We start from the raw sequence: 18567 nt of genomic DNA on the forward strand, positions 1-18567 counted from the left end.
TTAACGTATATACTTAAGATCCAGCTGCCACCTAATTATGAGATGAATACTTGTAACATATAACTACAGCAACAGCTTCCAAAGGGAGTCAATGAGAAATTTTTCCCATCATCAAATAAGTTTGGAAAATACTGCTTAACATCTTCCACCACTTTCCAACTTAGAAAGTCAGAATTTAAATATGAATATTTCCTGTGAAGTACTGTTGTAGAAGAACCTGTATGACTGTACTTAACCCATTCTTTCTCAGATTTTTTTTTAATAGAATCTTTCCCAGAATAATAATCTGAGAAACTAATGTTTAGGGGCAGTGCTTAGCGAGGTTTAATTTGCAAAAGAATCACCTGAGGGTAATACTGAAATTGGTAACTGGGATCTAGTAGGTTAAGGGTGAAGCCTGAGATTCTGCATTTCTAACAGTCTCTTTGGTGATACAGATATGCTGATCACACTTCAGATCCTAATATGAGAGGGAGCATATTTAAGAACTAGGCAAAAGACTGAAACATGCCCCACACCCACCCACGTGTATACACACATTTTTTTCTTTAAACTAGTATTCTTTCCTCAGATATTCATTGAACACACAGATATCATGTGAGGCATTTTATCAGATGAGTAATAAATGCTAGCTTTAAAAACTAGATATCAGAAAAGACAATAGCTTTGGCTTAGAGAAATGCTTTATGTTGTCTTTCCCCTTGGGTTAATTCATAGTCCAAACAACTTGTTTTAATATGTTATTGAATGGGCACTTAACATTAAATGCATGTAGCCTAGGTTAGGCTCTTTTGCATGGAGCACCTTATTTAATTTAATTTAATTTAATTTTATTTTATTTATTTATTTTGTCTGTTTGCCTTTTCTAGGGCCGCTCCTGCGGCATATGGAGGTTCCCAGGCTAGGGGTCCAATCGGAGCTGTAGCCACCAGCCTATGCCACAGCCACAGCAACATGGGATCTGAGTCGCGTCCGCGACCTACGCCACAGCTCACAGCCACGCTGGATCCTTAACCCACTGAGCAAGGCCAGGGATTGAACCTGCAACCTCATGGTTCCTAGTCAGATTCGTTAACCACTGCTCCACGATGGAAACCCTTGGAGCACCTTATTTTATTTCAGCATTTCTATTCTTTTGAGACAATTCATAACTTCTGTGTTATATGTCAACTTTTAGACCAAGAGTGAACACTTGCTAATTCTCTAAAGTCATGTAAATTATCTTAAAAACAAATCAAAGAATAAAATATATACATTTTTAAGTGAAAAAATGCCGAAATTGCATTGCTTAAATTGTACTTTGTCTAAAGCAATGGTCTCATCCAGGGGCAAATTTATGCCTCAAGGGATATCTGGCATTGTCTAGTGACATTTTTGGTTGTTATACTGTTCGCAAGGTGGGGGGAGTGCTACTGGCATATAGCGGGTAGAGACACAGGGTTGCTGCTATACATCCTACAAGACACAGGACAGTCCCCAACAACAGAGAATTACCTGGCCCAAATGTCAATACCCTGATCTAGGTTAAGAATTTGTGCTTTTTTCCTATTTCCTTTGATCTGATTCAGGACATAGATCAGAAAGCTTTGAAAAAGAATGTGCCAAGTCTTAGATCCCTTTTTGCCTGAGGTGGATTTAATGCTGATGTGCAAATAGAAGTGAAGATGAAGGAAACTGTACTGGTGGCTTGCTCTCCTGAGAAGATGGAGGCATTTAGGCAAATGACTAGGGAGTTCAGTGGCTGTGGTCACAGTCACTGGGAAGGAGTTTGAATACTACTGGGCCATTATCTAGTTATAACTGGTCAGTGTACCACTCTTCATGTGTACATGTTGGGTTGCTATATATCAGTGAGGAGGCTAAGATTTCCTAGGACTCCTTTAGAAAAAAATCACAATTTTCAAGTGGGTGCCAAAATGGTCATGAAAGGCGGCAGACAGTCCTCACGAGTTGAAGCTATTTGACAGTGGACAATCAGCTTAACCTCCTTGTTCAAAGATTAATAGTAAGATAATACATGATGATGATAAAGGACTGCTTCCTGCACATATTTCTTTGTTACTCAACACACCAAGGCAGACCATTTTCGCACCTCCCAGCCCCAACATTAAGACTGCCTTAGGAATGTCAGGTACTCACTCAGTGTAAGGATAAAGTGGAGATAGGGATGAGGGAACGTGGAAGACGTGGAAAGAGGAAAGTGGTCAGAGAGAGCCCGAGGCTGGCACAGATTGAGAACCACTTATTCAAAGCTGAAGGGAACAGACTAGACATCTGTAAGAATAGCTTATCCAGATTTCACCATGAATCTGATTGGTGGCCACATGGAAAGTTAGACAGTATAACCTGGAGATTGGCACTGGCCATGTGCCTCTACACGGATTGAATCATGAGCCACTGCAGCTTCTGACCCTCAACACACCCTGAAAGGAGCTCAGGGTGGAGATCAGGAGTGAGGCACTCTGCTCTCTGGGACAACTGGCAGAACAGCTCTTCAGATAGTTAGATATTTTCAGTTGAAGATTTTATGAGCCCAATTCTTGCATCTCCTCATGTTGAGAAAAGCACTGAAATCCTTCATAGTGGCCTCTGCTCCTCGTGAGTAGCAGTAGCCTTCGTTTGACTAGCAGAAACCTTCTGTAAAATGTGTGCTCAGCTGCATGTACTTCTCCTCTCATCCAAGTCTCACATACACTGATATTCCCCCCTGCCTCTTTGGAGCAGTGTTGCAGAGCAATCTAAAATGCTTCCTCCCAGGCTGTCATCTTCATTTTGCCCCAAGTAAAACTTAACTCTTAACTTTTAGGTTGTGCATATTTTTTAAGTCAACAATAGGAATGGGCAGCTCTATATAAACTTTTCATTACATTAAGAAACTAAGCATTGAAAATATAGTGGATGCACAGATGACATGCCATTTTTATAAATAACTAGGCAACCAAAATTACCATGTTATGTCTCAATTTTATCAATAGACAAGACCACTAAAATTATATATATATAATTATATATATAGGGACTTTAAAAATTTTAATCAATAATCAATAAAAACTAACATAATTTGAACTGTGAAAAGATTTAAGTGGGTTCTTTGAAATGTAGATTATATAGATTTGGGAGTGAAGAATAATTGGATATGGTGGCATCTGCAGAAATAAATGACAGGATTCAAAATGCACTGTGATGTGCTTGTAAAAATCAACCTAGCTATGGATGGGGAGGAGTACTGTCCCAGTAGGTTCCATGGAGTGTAGAATATGTAAATTTGACATGAAGAGCAATTGAATGTGGTAGTATGTGGACAGCTGTGACAGGAACTCCTAAGGTTAAAAGGATTTCCACAGCTTTAACCCAGCTGAAACAGCCAAGGTGGGATGATGCGTGCCAGGGCAGCTGGGGATTGCTGGAGAAGCTGTTATAGTCAGGGAAAACCAGGTGCACTAGGCACAGTACTGAGGGACTAAAGAAATTCTAAAGAGGAGAATGGAGGCAGAAAATGAAACTGTACTGAGAAAGGACAGGAGTCAGTGTGTGCACTGCCTCAGATGGGGTCCATTATATCGAAGTGTCACAATTAGAACAGGAAATTGGACACTTACAAAGAAAAGTCTTAGAGCACCACCAGGCTGAGTAAAAAGTAATTTGGAAGTGGTAGTTGAAGTTAACAGGAGAGTCACGTGGTTCATGGCTCATCTGCATCAGAATTACCTGAGTGTTTATTTAAAGTACCAGTAGATGAGCTCCACAACAGGTTGTGTATTGGAAAAAGTTTTTACACTTTTCCACCATGACTGAGGTACACACTCAAGAATGAGATGTACTACACCTGAGATGAAAGAGACCACAATGTGGTCAATAGTCCCATAGCAAGGAAGAGGATCTGCAGCCTCTGCCCATGGGTGCTACACAAATCCCTAACCATCAAGGTCCTCCAGGGAGCCTAGTGAGACCATCTCTTCAATAAGTGACTTCCTGCATTTATTTTTTCTGCTACAATTACAGTAAAATGCAAGGTGAAATAGAAAGTATCTCATGAAGGTTAGCATGCCATTTTATATAGGTCGTATTCATTTAGTGAGATGAGCTCATAATGTAATTCCATAAGATTTATTTTCTTTAGAAAATCTAAGTCTGGAATATGGGCTAACTTCTGTCTTTTTTTCCCCTAAAGTTCTTTTTTTTTTTAATTTCTCAGATAGACTGTAAGTTTCTTGAGGACAAGAGTATGGTAATGTTTCTCTACACTTAAATTATGCTCAATAAATACTTGTTTGAAGGAATGAATGAACTGAGTATTAGAGAAAAATATGGGGAAAAGAAGATAGTTAAAAAATAATATAAAGGAATTGAACACTATATTCAAACAAGAACCAGTTAATAAATGGAAGAAAAAAAGTTTATTCAGAATTATAGCAGGAAAATCAAACCAAAAAAGAGAAAGACAAGAAATGTTCAGAACCTATATGAAGAAAAAGTCAACATTCTACTAAGAAGCATAAGAAATGATTAATGAAAGGATATCTTATTCTTAGTAAGGCATATTATTAAAAAGTTGTAAATATCACCAGTTCTAATAAAAACTACAAATGGGTCTACACTTCATCTTTCTATGAAACTTTTTTTATTATGGCCAAATATTTATAACATAAATTTCACCAATTTGACCATTTTTATGTGTATAGTTCAATGGCATTAGCTACATTTATATTGCTGTGAAACCATCAGCATCATTCATCTCCTGAACTTTATTTATTTATTTGGCCATGCCCATGGCATGCAGAAATCTCAGGCCAGGGATAGAACCCATGACACAACAGTGACCAAAGCCACATCAGTAACAATGTTGGATCCTTAACTCACTTGAGCCACCAGGGAACTCAAAGGTTTTATTTTCTTAAACTGAAACCCATTAAACACTAATTCTCCATTCCTCACATCCACCAACCCCCCAGCAACCACCATTCTACTTCCTTTCTTTACTAATTTGATTACTCTAGGTATCTCATTGCAGCAGAATCATATAATATCTGTCCTTTTGCCACTGATTTATTTCACTTAGTATATAATATGTTCAAGTTTATCCATGTTGTAGCATTTGTCAGAACTTCCTTACATTTTCAGGTGGAATAATATTCCATTGTATGTACATACCACATTTTTTTCATCCATCCATCACTGGGCACTTGGGCTGCTCCCACCTTTTGGTTATTGCGAGTAATGCTGCTATGAGCATCAGTGCACAAATATCTGTTTGAGCTGTGCTTTCAATTCTTTGAGGTATATATCCAGAAATGAAATTGCTATATCATATGGTAATTCTATTAATTTCATGTTAATTTTTTAAAATTAAATTCTATTAATTTTAACCCAATTTTTTTAGGAATAATAAATACCATTTTCCAGTGACTACACAACTTTTATATCCCCAACAGCAATACATGGTGTTCCAATTTCTTCATATCCTTGCCAACATTTGTCATTTTCTGTTTTTTGTAATAACCATCTTAATAGATGTGAAATTATATCTCACTGTGGTTTTGATTTGCATTTCCCTAATGATTAGTGATATTGAGCATGTTTTGATGTGCTTATTGGCTATTTATATATTTCCTTTGAATAAATATCTGTTCACATCCTTTGCTCATTCTTTAATAAAGTCGCTTGTATTTGTTGTAATTATTGAGCTGTAGGAGTTCTTTATGTATTCTGGATATCAATTATTATCAGACATACAATTTGCAAATATTTTATCCCCCTCCATATGTTACCTTTTCACTATTTTGATTGTATCCTTTGATGCACAAAAGCTTTTTATTTTTAATAAAGTCCAATTTACCTATTTTTCCTTTGTTGCCTTACTTTGGATGTCCCATATGTTAAAATTGTATGGCACTATATGTAAATTATATCTCAATAAAACTGGAAGAAAAATAAGCAATAGAGTGGATCAGTTTGTATTGGTAAGGAATGATGTTCAAGTTTTAAAAGTTTAAAAAGCAAGGTTTTTAAGAATTGTTGTAACAGAGTCTCATTTGTGGAATAATATAAATGCATCTATGTATATGTACCTATTTGTATAACACATATGTATATGTATGCATATTTATATTTATCCATATATATTTGTATGTGCATAAAAAACTGGAAGGTAAACTTACTGCAGGACTTTTATGTTTATTCTCTTCTGAATGGTATGAGTTATTTACAATAAGAATATGATAATTTAATCATTAAAATTTACTTTTACAATTAAAAATAAATACTTTGTGCTGGGTATAGTAGTTTCCATCCTTGAAACAGGCTCAGTAAATGAGATTGTTGTTGAAGAGTAGAGAATGAAAAATATGGTACATTTCAGGGATATGGCCAACTCTAGGTTTGAAAGTACAAAAAGGTTCTGGATGGTTTTTATCTGGGGAAATCACTTCTCTTCAATTCCTTTTCCTTATTGGTAATATATGGGGGATTGGAGTAAAGGATGACTAAGGTCCCTTATAAGGTGACTTAGGTTCCTTATAAATTATGAACCAGAGCAACTAGAAGGCCAAAATGCATGGCAAAGAATAAAGAAGGTGTACTGAGATGGAATTTAAAGACGTCAGCATGATGTGTTTCTCAGTGAAACATCAGCTCATGGAGTTTGTAACCAGGCCTTGAGTATTGTGGCAACAATGTGAAAACGTACTTCTCAAGATGGCTGCCCTCAATGCCACTTTACAGTAAATAACTTGTTTTGCTTCAATGCAAGAGGGAAAAAAGTTCAATTTCTTTAATTCTCAAGTTCTTCAAATAAATGCCCTTACCTTTTTCCTATTTTGAATATTTATTCTCATTTCTAGTCTTTGAAATACAATCCATTTAAAAAAAAAAAGTTCATCAGCATAAAACATCCAAAAAGCAAATTACAAGAGTGTATATTAACCTCATATTTTAGCTTTTCCCGATCTGCTGATGCTGCTAATACTGTTGACTCAATAAATAAACATTTTGCATGTGGTATAGAATATATTTCACAAACTTAGAAATTTGTAGATAAAAGTATTAATACAATACAAGCATTTTTTTCTCTAGTGTCAAAGTAGGTTGTTCTTAAGTGTTATGTGGGCTGTGTCCTAGAATTTAGTGTTTAAATCTGCTAATACCAAAGTAGAAATATACTTTCCCTACAGAAACAGTATAATAAATGCTTCATGTATTCTCAATATAAACCACAATGACCTACTTAATACAGAGTGCAGCAAAATCGGAGTAATTTTGAAGGATAGTGGAAGCTATCAAAAAAAGCAAACTCTTTAGAGTCAGAACCAGACTGACATCCTGGCTCTGTCGCTTCCCATATGAGCAAGTCATTTAAAGCCAGTGAGCTTCAGTTTCCTCTTAAGCCAAATAGTGATCAAAATATTTATTTCCCAGAGTCACCCTAAGGATCATCTAAGATTATGTAGGTGGTCATTTTCCTTCCTGCCTCCCCTTCTAGCTTCCCCTTTATGCTAGGTTTTGCTACTTGTTTGAAATCAAAGGAGGGTTTTTTGGTTTTTTTGCTTTACACCATGATTATGACATTAACTAAACTATGAAAATGGTCTGGCCTAATATTAATCATAGCCCCAAACAGCATCTGAAGGATGGGTAATGCTTCAACTCTGGAAGAACAGAACAGGGCCGTGGAGCTCCTGCTATATGCCCTTGGGTGGCAATAGCTCATGTCACAGTGGCATCTACACTCATCAATTATTAACAGTACAGGTGGTGGACTTACAAAAATCAAGTTCAAAATCCTGGATTTAGGGAGTTCTCGTCATGGCACAGTGGAAACAAATCCAACTAGAAACCATGAGGTTGCAGGTTCAATTCCTGGCCTTGCTCAGTGGGTTAAGGATCTGGCATTGCTGTGAGCTGTGGTGTAGGTCACAGACGAGGCTCAGATCTGGCATTGTGTGGCTCTGGCATAGGCTAGCAGCAACAGCTCTGATTAGACCCCTAGCCTGGGAACTTCCATATGCCGCGGGTGCGGCCCTCAAAAGACAAAAAGACAAAAACAAACAAACAAAGAAATAAAGAAATAACAAAATCCTAGATTTAGGAGTTCCTACCATGGTGCAGTGGGTTGAAGGACATGGCCGAAGCTAGGGCTCTGACTCAGTCCCTGGCTCTGAAACTTCAATGTGCCAGGGTTGCAGCCTTAAAAAAAAAAAAAAAAAAAATTCCTGGGTTTACCACTTATGAGATATGCAAATTTGAACAATGTATTTAACCACTATGCCTCAATTTCCTCATTGATAAAGTGAGAATAATAATAGCACCTCCTACCAAGCTTTTTTGAAGATTAAATAAAGAGATGAATAAAATATTTACAATAATACTTTTCTGATTATATTTTTCTATAACTTAAGCTTACTAGTAGTAGTTTTGATGCTTTCTAACGAAAAAAGAAAGTTTACACAAAAAAGAAAGCATATTATGTATTGCTAAAAACAGTTGGGTAAAATATTACAAATTATTTTCCAAAAGTTTCTTTTTGTCTTTTTTTTTTTTTTTTTGGTCACACCTGCAGTATATGGAAGTTCCCAGGCCAGGGATCAAACCTGTGCCACCTCAGAGACAATACCAGATGCTTAACCTGCTGGGCCACAGATTGAACTCCTCTTTTTGTCTTTTTATAGGACATCTTTCTCATTTATGAAATCATGATTTAAAGCTTCATGTGTTCTCACTGCACACTGATGAATCAGTGTAAAAGAATGAATCTTCACAAATTAGGTGTGAAAATTATTACTGAGTTTTTTATAACACTTTAATTTTTTGTATAGTCCTCCTTCAGCTAGCATGACAACTTTAACTCTGTATTTGAGTTCCTTGGAATAGCATCCAATTTATAGAGGCTTCACAGAGCCCCAAGGCAACAGGCTGAGGCATCTAGTTCTTGATGTCATCTATCCACAGTATCTGCTGAAACATCTTGTTGGGTCCTCAGCCATCACCTCTCAGGTGTTGCCAACCAAACATTCCATATCCCTGTTAACTAGCCTCTTCAAAGCAGGAGTCTCTGCTACTTCTATGCCTCACTTGAATCCCTCTTTCCCTTTCATGCCACATTGGGCCTCCTTAATTGCTCCCTGGCTGTCTAAAACCTTAGACACACTAGGCAGCATCTTCTTTGGAGTTCCTAAGTCTGGCCAGTAAGCAGAAAGCAGAGCCTCTCTCGGATACCTTCTTCTTCCTTTCACTTCTCTTCCATCTCTGTCCTCCCACAATGTTATAAAGGGTGTCAGTATGAACAGTCTTGCTAAGAAAGCTCTGGGACAAGTTGGGACGTAAATAAGATCTAAGTAAGTCAGGATGAAAAAGACTTCCAGGTGATGTAACCAAAAGGTATGAAAAGCCTTTGAGGGCTCATGAGAGTGAGGGTAGCAGTTTCTTCACATGACGATGAAAAGAGGAAGAAGGTATTTGTGTGGTGCATGGTGAGGGGATAAGGAAGAGAACAGTGGAAGAGAAAGGCAGAAGATATTTGCATGTTTAGGTCATTTCTAATCTGTGCCTGTAATAAGCTGCTTTTTCTCTTATTCCATTCTTTCATTTTCCTTCTTCTAGATCTATTTTTCAGTTGACACCATACTACATAATTTTTTCTTAGCATATTTTGGAGGACTTTCTGAGCCTTCCTTGCTTAGATTTTATTTATATTCAACTTATTCCAGAGCTTTCTTATCAAGACTATTCATACTTACACTCTTTATAACATCATCAATCTCTGCCTTCATCCTCTTAATGGATCCTAGGTGCTTTTTCTCTGCTGTCGTTCTTATCTTTCCTGATGGGGATACTCTCAAGTCCATTTATATTATGTCTCTATTTTTACTACCATTTTTAGCTGGTTTTTAGTTCATGCAGTTCTGTTAGTTTCCAGGTCAATTTGATTTATATTTACAACGTTGTGAGAAACTATATCAAATGCTTTCTCCCATTTTGTCATCCAATGGAATCTTATCACATTTCCCTGAAAGACCAAGGACAACTTGAAGATATTTCTCAATTTTTGCCTTCTTTTTCTGAGCCAGTGGTGTACTGTCACTAGTGAATTTCAATGTGAATGGTTTGGAGCCTCATCTCCTGAAAGTCTTTGGAAAGAAGGACATTAGGTTATCTTGTTTCTGGTCACAGAAGACATTTTAGAAAATAGAAGCTCTAAATTCCAAATAACAGCTATTTCTATTTCTAATGAAATGGCAACATTCTCTCTGTAAAGTCTTACTTAGATAATATATCATTAATTGTATAGAAATGTAGAATGTAGCACTTTTGTTTTAATTTTAAAGCAACTACACAAACTAGAATAGGTTCTGAGGGACAGAGCCTGAAAGAAATAAACTCAGATTTTTTAAAGGCTCTAAGACATATTATTTATAATAAAACAAGGTAAAAATATCATATTTCCTCAAGCTGTCAATACTCGGCACCATGAGCTCATGACTGTCCTCCATGGTGATACTCTGCTAGATTATTATTCTGTCCTTTCAAGGACAGATTGTGTTGTTTTCCTAGAGACAGTGTCAAAGATAAATAAAGCTCCAGTTTGGGTCTAGGTTTAGAAACTATCAGAAGCATTTTTAAAGCCCCTGCACAGCAGAGGAAAAAAAGAGCAAATTGACTGTTTCAAATATCAGAATTCATGAGGATTTTTCATGCAGTTTTATATAAAAGACCCACCAAGATGAAGTGTGAGAATTGCCAGGGAGAGAAAAAGAAATCACCGAGTTTATTACACAGTCGCCACAACAAAATTGATTAACAACTGATAAAACATATGAATTGATAGCCATCTTCCAAGATTTTCCTGGTTTGTGACTTGTAATGTTCTAAAAATATTTCATGAAATGTGAAGTCCATACAAACACAGAAGTTAAGAATTATATTTTTAGAAAAAGAAAAAGACATTACTTGAGAAAGCTCTGTTCTTGTCAGACCTTTGGTATGAACAAACAAAACAGCAGCGTGCGAGGCTTCATGAGAAAGACAGAGGGTAGTAATCTGTGCTTTGACCTAGGACCTTTGCTTTTAACCTAATTAATCCTGTTGCAGCCATGGTAAACATTCAAAGGTGATTCCCTGCACTGCCCTGGATAAACAGTAAGTCTAATTGATTGCTTTATAATTTTCCAATAATTAACACTTCTAAAAGGTGGACTCAGCATTGTGATTTTATATTCTAATCACAAAGAGGGAGTTCATGGGATTCTGTTGCCACACTGGAAATACGCCCTATCCTCTCTGAATTGGCCTCTTGGGAACCATAGCACACTCAGGCCTCCTGGATGGCCAGAGCTGGAGAGAGATGTGGATCTGTGTGAGGCTAACAGGCCCTGACAGAGCTAGAATTCCTCTAGTCGGCCTATACCCAGGACTGTGATTCTGTAACCAACTGGCCTACATGGCCACAGGCAACAGATACCATTTTACTAGGACTGCCTAAACATAACTGGGAACTATAAAATTCTTTGTATTTAATAACAGCAAGGTGGTGCTTTAGAAAAATTTCTTCCTTCATGCAACAACAGAAAAAATGTTAAATTTTTAAAAAGCTAGAAAATCACATTTACGCTATGATTTTTGTTATATGCATTTCATATATATATATATAAACAGAAATACATAAGAATGTAGAAAAATATAATTTTATGATTACTGGATTCCAAGTAATTCTGCTTTTTACATGTATTGAATCACTATTGCTGTTACAGTATTTTTTATATAAAAAACATACATACACAATACAAAAACTCATCCTCAAGTTAGGAAAGAATTGCGATTTCACAGTTTTCCCCAGTTGAGAGTCTTCATATTTTAGTTAGCCAGTATTTTTTATATCCTTTCATCCTTTCATATACCTCACCCAAATAAAAAGGGTCTTCAAGTTGATAACTCACCAATACCTAACTGAAGTTTCTTCTGATTTCTAAGGACTTTAGAAAATATGTACAAGTCAAAGAAGTATGTTAAAAATGCCTTCTTGAGCTAATCCTATGAAACATGTTAAGAGAGGTTAAAATGTATTTATACTATTTTATATTTAATAATTAAAATAACAAATCTTTATAAAGCTAAGGTGCAGAGAAACTGAGGCACAGAGAAATTAAGTAGCTAGCTTAAGGCTGCATAGCTAGCAGGAGTTGTAGACGAGTCAATCCAGCAATCTAGCTACAGAGGCCATGCTCACAACCACTTCAAAGTCACCTTCATTATCTCCACACAAATATTTTCCAGTGCAGAATCAACCGTACGTTAACACTGTATTAATGTTTGTATTGTCCAATTTTTGCTTTTTCTTGGAATAATTGTGCCTTTTTCTTGGAATAATTGTGCCTCTTTTTAATTTGCTTAATTTTATCCTCAATTCTTTTTACATGCCTAATAATTATATCTACTTTATCATTTTTCCTGCAGAGCTTCCTCCTTGGACACCCCACACCTGTCCTCTCATTTTATTCCAGACTTACTGTTCTCTGATCTTGCTGTTTGGTCCATGTCTTCTAAAACCCCAGTTCTTTCTCTTTCTCAGAGTATTTCCTTGTTTTCTTGGAGCATATTCTATCTCCTTAGGAAAGGTTCCATAAAAGTAAATATCTGAGTCTTCAAAAAGCTGATACCTTAATTTTTCCCTGAAGTTTAATTGATACTCTAGAATATTATAATGTGATAGAACATTATAGCTTGAAAAGTATTTTCCATCAGAATTTTAAAAATAATGTCTACTGCTTTCTAGAAGTGAGAATCACTTTGAGGTCATCAATGTCATTTAACATCCATTCTTCTGTATGTAAGTTTGCCTATATTCTCTCTGAAATGACATTGTGCTATTATCGAAAAATGTCACCGGTTATACCAGTCAACAAAGGATGTTGTTGCCATCAAGCCATCAGCCACTGTAGCCACCCCTGACTTGTGCATCCTAAGGGGATTCAGGATGAAGAAAAAAAAAAAATGGGGTACTAGCCCTAGGTAGTTAAGGTGCATATCAAAGAAATGATGTCAATGAGCCTAGACCCTTGCATCTTCCAACACATAGAAAAGCAGTAAATTCAATAACTTGAAATATTTATTTTTTTCTTTAGTTAACAGTAATCTTTTCCCATTACTTGGCTTTTGTTGCAAAAAATCCTATTTATCCTGGCTCCTCCCCTACCTCTTTGGAGCAGTTCTTCAAGGCTGAGAGCTTAAATCCTCAACAAGTCTGCCTAGTATAACATAATTTTCAACTTTTAGGTCGTGCAGTATTTTCAGTTGACAGTGCCTTGTGGGTCTGTTCTCATTCATTATATTTAGACCTAATCTTAATATGAAAACTGGTGTTCGTGTTCCTAAATATTCTCATGTTATTGCTTTGATTTACTCCCCTCTATTTTCTGTTTTCTCCTGTTAGCTGAATTACGCATCTTCCGTGTTCATCTTCTAAAAATGTTATTATTTTTATTTATCTATTTGGAATATTCTTCCTCACTTTGGTTATACTTTCTGGGAAATTTCTTTGAGTATTTCTCCCAACCCTAAACTTGATTTTTAAATAAGCTTTGCTAATAATTTTTACTTTCTTGATTTACTTATTCTGATTTTCCCTTTTTCGATAGAAATCTATTCCTGTTTTATATATGCCAAATATTTTATGATTCTCTTAGGATATTAACAGATTTTTAAATGTTTTCTATATTCCCTGCTCTATCTGTGTCTATGATTTTATACTGTTTTTTTTTCTTTTTAGTGTCTGCTTTATAAATAATAGGATTTACATGAAAGTTCAATGATTTCTTTTCTTTTTTTTTTTTTTTTACACTGTGGCATGTAGAAATTCCTGGGCCAGGGATCAAGCCTGTGCCACAGCAGAAACCCAAGCTGCTGCAATGACAACGCTGGATCCTTGGCCTGCTGTGCCATGAAAGAACTCCTCAATGATTTTTGTCTACTGACATGTGATTAAGATACTTAAAAAAATCAGCTTGTTGGTGGTTCTGACTGCAGGACAGGGACTTTTCACTGGATGGCTTCATTTCTGGAGTGATTAGTCATGGAGTTGACCTCATTAATAGAATTCTCCACATTTTAGAAGCCTTTTCTCAGGGGTTTTGCAGGACCTCCTAAGAATTTCCAGGCTTCCATTTGCGGTAGATATAGATGCAAGGCAGTTGCTATTCTGTGATTGTGATGAAGGAGAAGGAGTTTATTATGAACTAAAGTTTGTGTTTCTCTGCTCTCCAGCAGAAACTGACAGAACATTATAAATCAACTATAATAAAAAATTTTAAAAACAAATGAATTATCTTTCAGTGGAAAAAAAATATAGTTTGTATTTCTCCCACCCCACCCCCAAAAAATATCAGATGTTGAAGCCCTAACCCCTAATGTGATAGAATTTGGAAGGAGGATCTTTGGGAGTTAAGTTTAGATGAAGTCATGGGGAGTGGCATCATGGGGTTAGCATCCTTATGAGAAGAAGAGAAAGAACAGTTATCTCTCTTTCTCAGTCTGCTTTTTAAGGACGCAGAGAAAATGCAGCATTTGAACACCTGGAGAAGGGCTCTTACCAGTAACCTAACCTGCCAAGCACCTTGCTCTTGAATTTCATAGCCCCCAGAAGAGTAAGAAATAAATGTGTGTGTTTAAGCCACCCAGTCTATGGTATTTTGTTGTAGCAGTCCATGCTAAGACAGAGCTGGTTATTATCAAGTTATTTTGGTTACAGACTCTAAATTAACTCTCCTATGATCCTGAGTCCCAGATCACTCCCACTAACATTTCAAGATAGAAAAAAGCATCAAAATGTCAGCATTTTACAAATTTCCTACATTGAATTTCAAGCTTCATCCCTGATTTTTTTACCTCACTCCTCTTTCTCACCATTCATTGTTAACTCATTCTTTCAAATCTGAGTTTTTGAAGAGTGAACAAATATCTTACTGTTAATCTCCTCTTCGGTACACACTTTAAATTGTGGGCCCCTGAACCATGTTGACAATAATCCACCTTCTTTTTTTTGGTTGCACCCATAGCATATGGAAATTCCCAGGCTAGGGATTGAACCCATGCCTCAGCAGTGACCCAAGGCATTGTGGAGACAATGCCAGATCCTTAACCCATTGCACCACAGTAGGAACTCTCAATAATCCATCTTTTTCACCTCCTAATATTTTTTCAAAATATTTTATCAATTGGTGTCCTCATTGCTACTAAGAGGAGTCTTGATAAAGAGAGAAAATAAACATGTGAGTCATTTCTTTAAAGTAATATGAAGGATGTAATTGTAGGGAATTATACTAGTGGAAGGTACACAAATTAAGTTAGAGAACTTACCTGAAGGTAGAGTTTGGAGGTATGATATATTCCTATAATGTGTAATTGTGAATGGAGACTGGTTTGAAAGAGAGTTAGGAGGGGAATCCATAGATATTTGTGACTGACTAGATGTGACAAATGAAGGAAAATTAAAACTGTAATGATGATGTTAGCCTTAAAAAAAGAAAGGATGTTATCTCTAAAACAGAAAACAAAACAAAACAAAAAGAAAGGATAATTTAAAATGCTAATATGTTTTCAAGTGGGCATAGAAGGAACCTACCTCAACATAATACAGCCCATGTATGACAAACCCATAGCTGACATCATTCTCAGTGGTGAAATCTGAAAGCATTTCCACTCAGATGAGGAACAAGACAAAGATGTCCATTTTTAACACTATTATTCGATATAATTTTGGAACTCCTAGCCACAAAATTCAAAGAAGAAAAAGAAATATAAGGAATATGAATTGGAAAAAAAGAAGTAAAACTATAAGTATTTGCTGATGACATGATACTATACCTAGAAAATCCTAAACAGACTACCAGAAAACTGTTAGAGCTCAACATGAATTTGGTAAAGTTGTAGGATATAAAATTAATACACAGAAATCTATTGCATCCCTATTTACTGACAATGAAAATCACTAAGAGAAGTTAGGGAAACAATCCCATTTACCATCACATGAAAAAGAATAAAGTACCTAGAAATAAACCTACATAAAAAGACAAATTACCTTCAGTACTCTGAAAACTGTAAGATGCTGATGAAAGAAATCAAAGATGACACAAACAGACTGAAAGATATATACAGATGCTCTTGGATCAGAAGAATCAATTTTGTCAAAATAATTATACTACCCAAGGCAATCTACAGATTCAATGAAATCCCTATCAAATTACTGATGACACTCTTCACAAACCTAGAACAAAAGATTTTAAAATATGTATGGAAATACAAAAGACCCTGAATAGCCAAGGCAACACTGAAAAAGAAAAACAGAACTGGAGGAATCAGGTGCCCTAATTTCAGACCATACTACAAAGCTAAAGTTACTGGCACAAAAACATAGATCAATGGAACAGGATAGAAAGCCCAGAAATAAAACCCTAGCATCTATCATCAATTAATCTATGGCAAGGGATGCAAGAATTTACAGTAGAGGAAAGACAGTCTTCAATAAGTCATGCTGGGAAAACTGGACAGCTACATATGAAAGAATGAAATTAGAACATTCTCTAATACCATACACAAAAATAAACTAAAAATGGATTAAAGACCTAAACTAAAGCCAGATACTATAAAACTCCTAGAGGAAAATATAGGCAGAACACTCTTTGACATAAATCACAGCAATAACTTGTTTGATCCATCTCCTAGACTATGACAATAAAAACAGAAATAAACCAATGAGACCTAATTCAACTCAAAAGCTTTTGCACAGCAAAGGATACCATTTAAAAAATGAAATGAAAATCCACAGAATGGGAGAAAATCTCTGCAAATGATGCAACCAATATGGGCTTAATCTCCAAAATACACAAATAACTCACATAACTGAACAACAAAAAAATCAAACAACCCAACTGAAAAATGGGCAGAAGACCAAAACAGACATTTCTCCAAAGAAGACATATGGATGGCCAACAGGCACATGACAAAATGTTCAACATCGCTAATTATTAGAGAAACGCAAATCAAAATTATAATTAGGTACCTCCTCACACCAGTCAGAATGGCCATCATTAATAAGTCTACAAATAACAAATGCTGGAGAGAGTGTGGAGAAAAGGGTACTCCTACACTGTTGGTGGCAAGGTAAATGGTACAATAACTATGGAAAACAGTATGAAGGTTCCTCAGAAAACCAAATGTAGAACTATCATATGATCAAGCAATCCCACTCCTGGGTATATATCTGGACAAAACTACAATTCAAAGACACATGCACCCATATGTTCATTGCAGTATTATTCACAATAACCAAGACATGGAAACAACCTAAATGTCCATCAATCAGATGAATAGATTAAGAAGATGTGGTACATATATAGAGTGGAATACCACTCAGCCATAAAAAAAGAAAAAAATAATGCTATTTGCAGCAACATAGATGCAACTAGAGAGTCTCATACTAAGTGAAGTAAGTCAGAAAGAGAAAGACAAAATACCATATGATATAATTTATATATGGAATCTAAAGGCACAAATGAACCTATCTACAAAAGAGAAACAGACTCACAGACATAGAGAACAAACATGTGATTGCCAAGGGGGAGGGGAGAGGGAGTAGGATAAACCAGAATTTGGGGGTTAGTGTATGCAAACTATTACATTTAGAATAGATAAGCAATGAGGTCCTGCTGTATAGCATATGGAACCATATTTGATCTCTTGGGATAGAACAAGATGTAAGATAATATGAGAAAACGAAAGTATGTATATTATGATTGGATAACTTTGCTATACAGCAGAAATTGACATAACATTGCAAATCAACTATACTTTGATTTTAAAAAAGAAAAAAGTGGAAATAATGTTAATACATTTTCAAAGTTGGAAAGAGATAAGTATTCACGTTTTCATTCAACCAACAATTATTTAATTTCATTCAGAGGTAGGCAATAGGCATAAGCAAAGGAGAAAAACTCTTTCTCTGGAGGGGTTTACAGCTTAGTAGACTCAGAATTTAAATTTTATGGCTTTTACTATATTAGAAGCTACCGAAATATATCAACATTTATGGGAAGAAGCATGTGGATTTTCTCCAGAATCACTAACCTACTTTGAAGTAGGAGCACACAATTTTATTTATTTATTTATTTATTTAATTTATTTTGATTTTAGGGCCACACCTGCAGCATATGGAAGTTCCCGGGTTAGGGGTCCAATCATAACTGCAGCTGCCAGTCTACACCACATCCACAGCAATGAGGGATCCTTAACCCACTAAGTGAGGCCAGGTATTGACCTCGTGTCCTCATAGATACTAGTCAGGTTTTTTTGTGCTGTGCCACAATAGAAACTCCACAATTTTAAATTAGGGTAGATGATGCAGAAGGTAACTGAGACAAGTGTTTGAAAGGATTGGTAAGATACAGTTTAAGGTTGTAGAACATGGGATCCTTATTTGGGAGAAAAGAAGTAAGTACGGTAAAGGACTGATTAACTTGCCTATAAATACTGGATCAAGGACCTGGAGGTTCAAATGAAGTCAATGAATAGAAATGCAATGAGAGT

The 18567-nt window shown here is 36.0% G+C and overlaps 1 protein-coding gene across 6 annotated transcripts in view; it reads right to left on the reverse strand.

The window, feature by feature from the left end:
- Positions 1-18567, reverse strand: part of LOC110256428 (uncharacterized) — a 1007420-nt gene that overhangs the window by 771431 nt on the left and 217422 nt on the right. The window contains exon 5 of one of the 6 annotated variants that reach the window (XM_084991380.1): positions 8094-8181. The exons of the other annotated variants lie outside the window; for them this stretch is intronic. The gene's annotated coding sequence lies outside the window, so the exon portion shown is untranslated. The remainder of the gene's footprint in view (positions 1-8093; positions 8182-18567) is intronic. 6 annotated transcript variants of the gene reach the window in all.

This window comes from Sus scrofa, chromosome 13, assembly GCF_054392235.1.
Source record: "Sus scrofa isolate SSC_HxYL_T2T_F1_AM1 chromosome 13, Sscrofa_HxYL_maternal_Yorkshire_Landrace_v2.0, whole genome shotgun sequence".
Lineage (NCBI taxonomy): Eukaryota > Metazoa > Chordata > Mammalia > Artiodactyla > Suidae > Sus > Sus scrofa.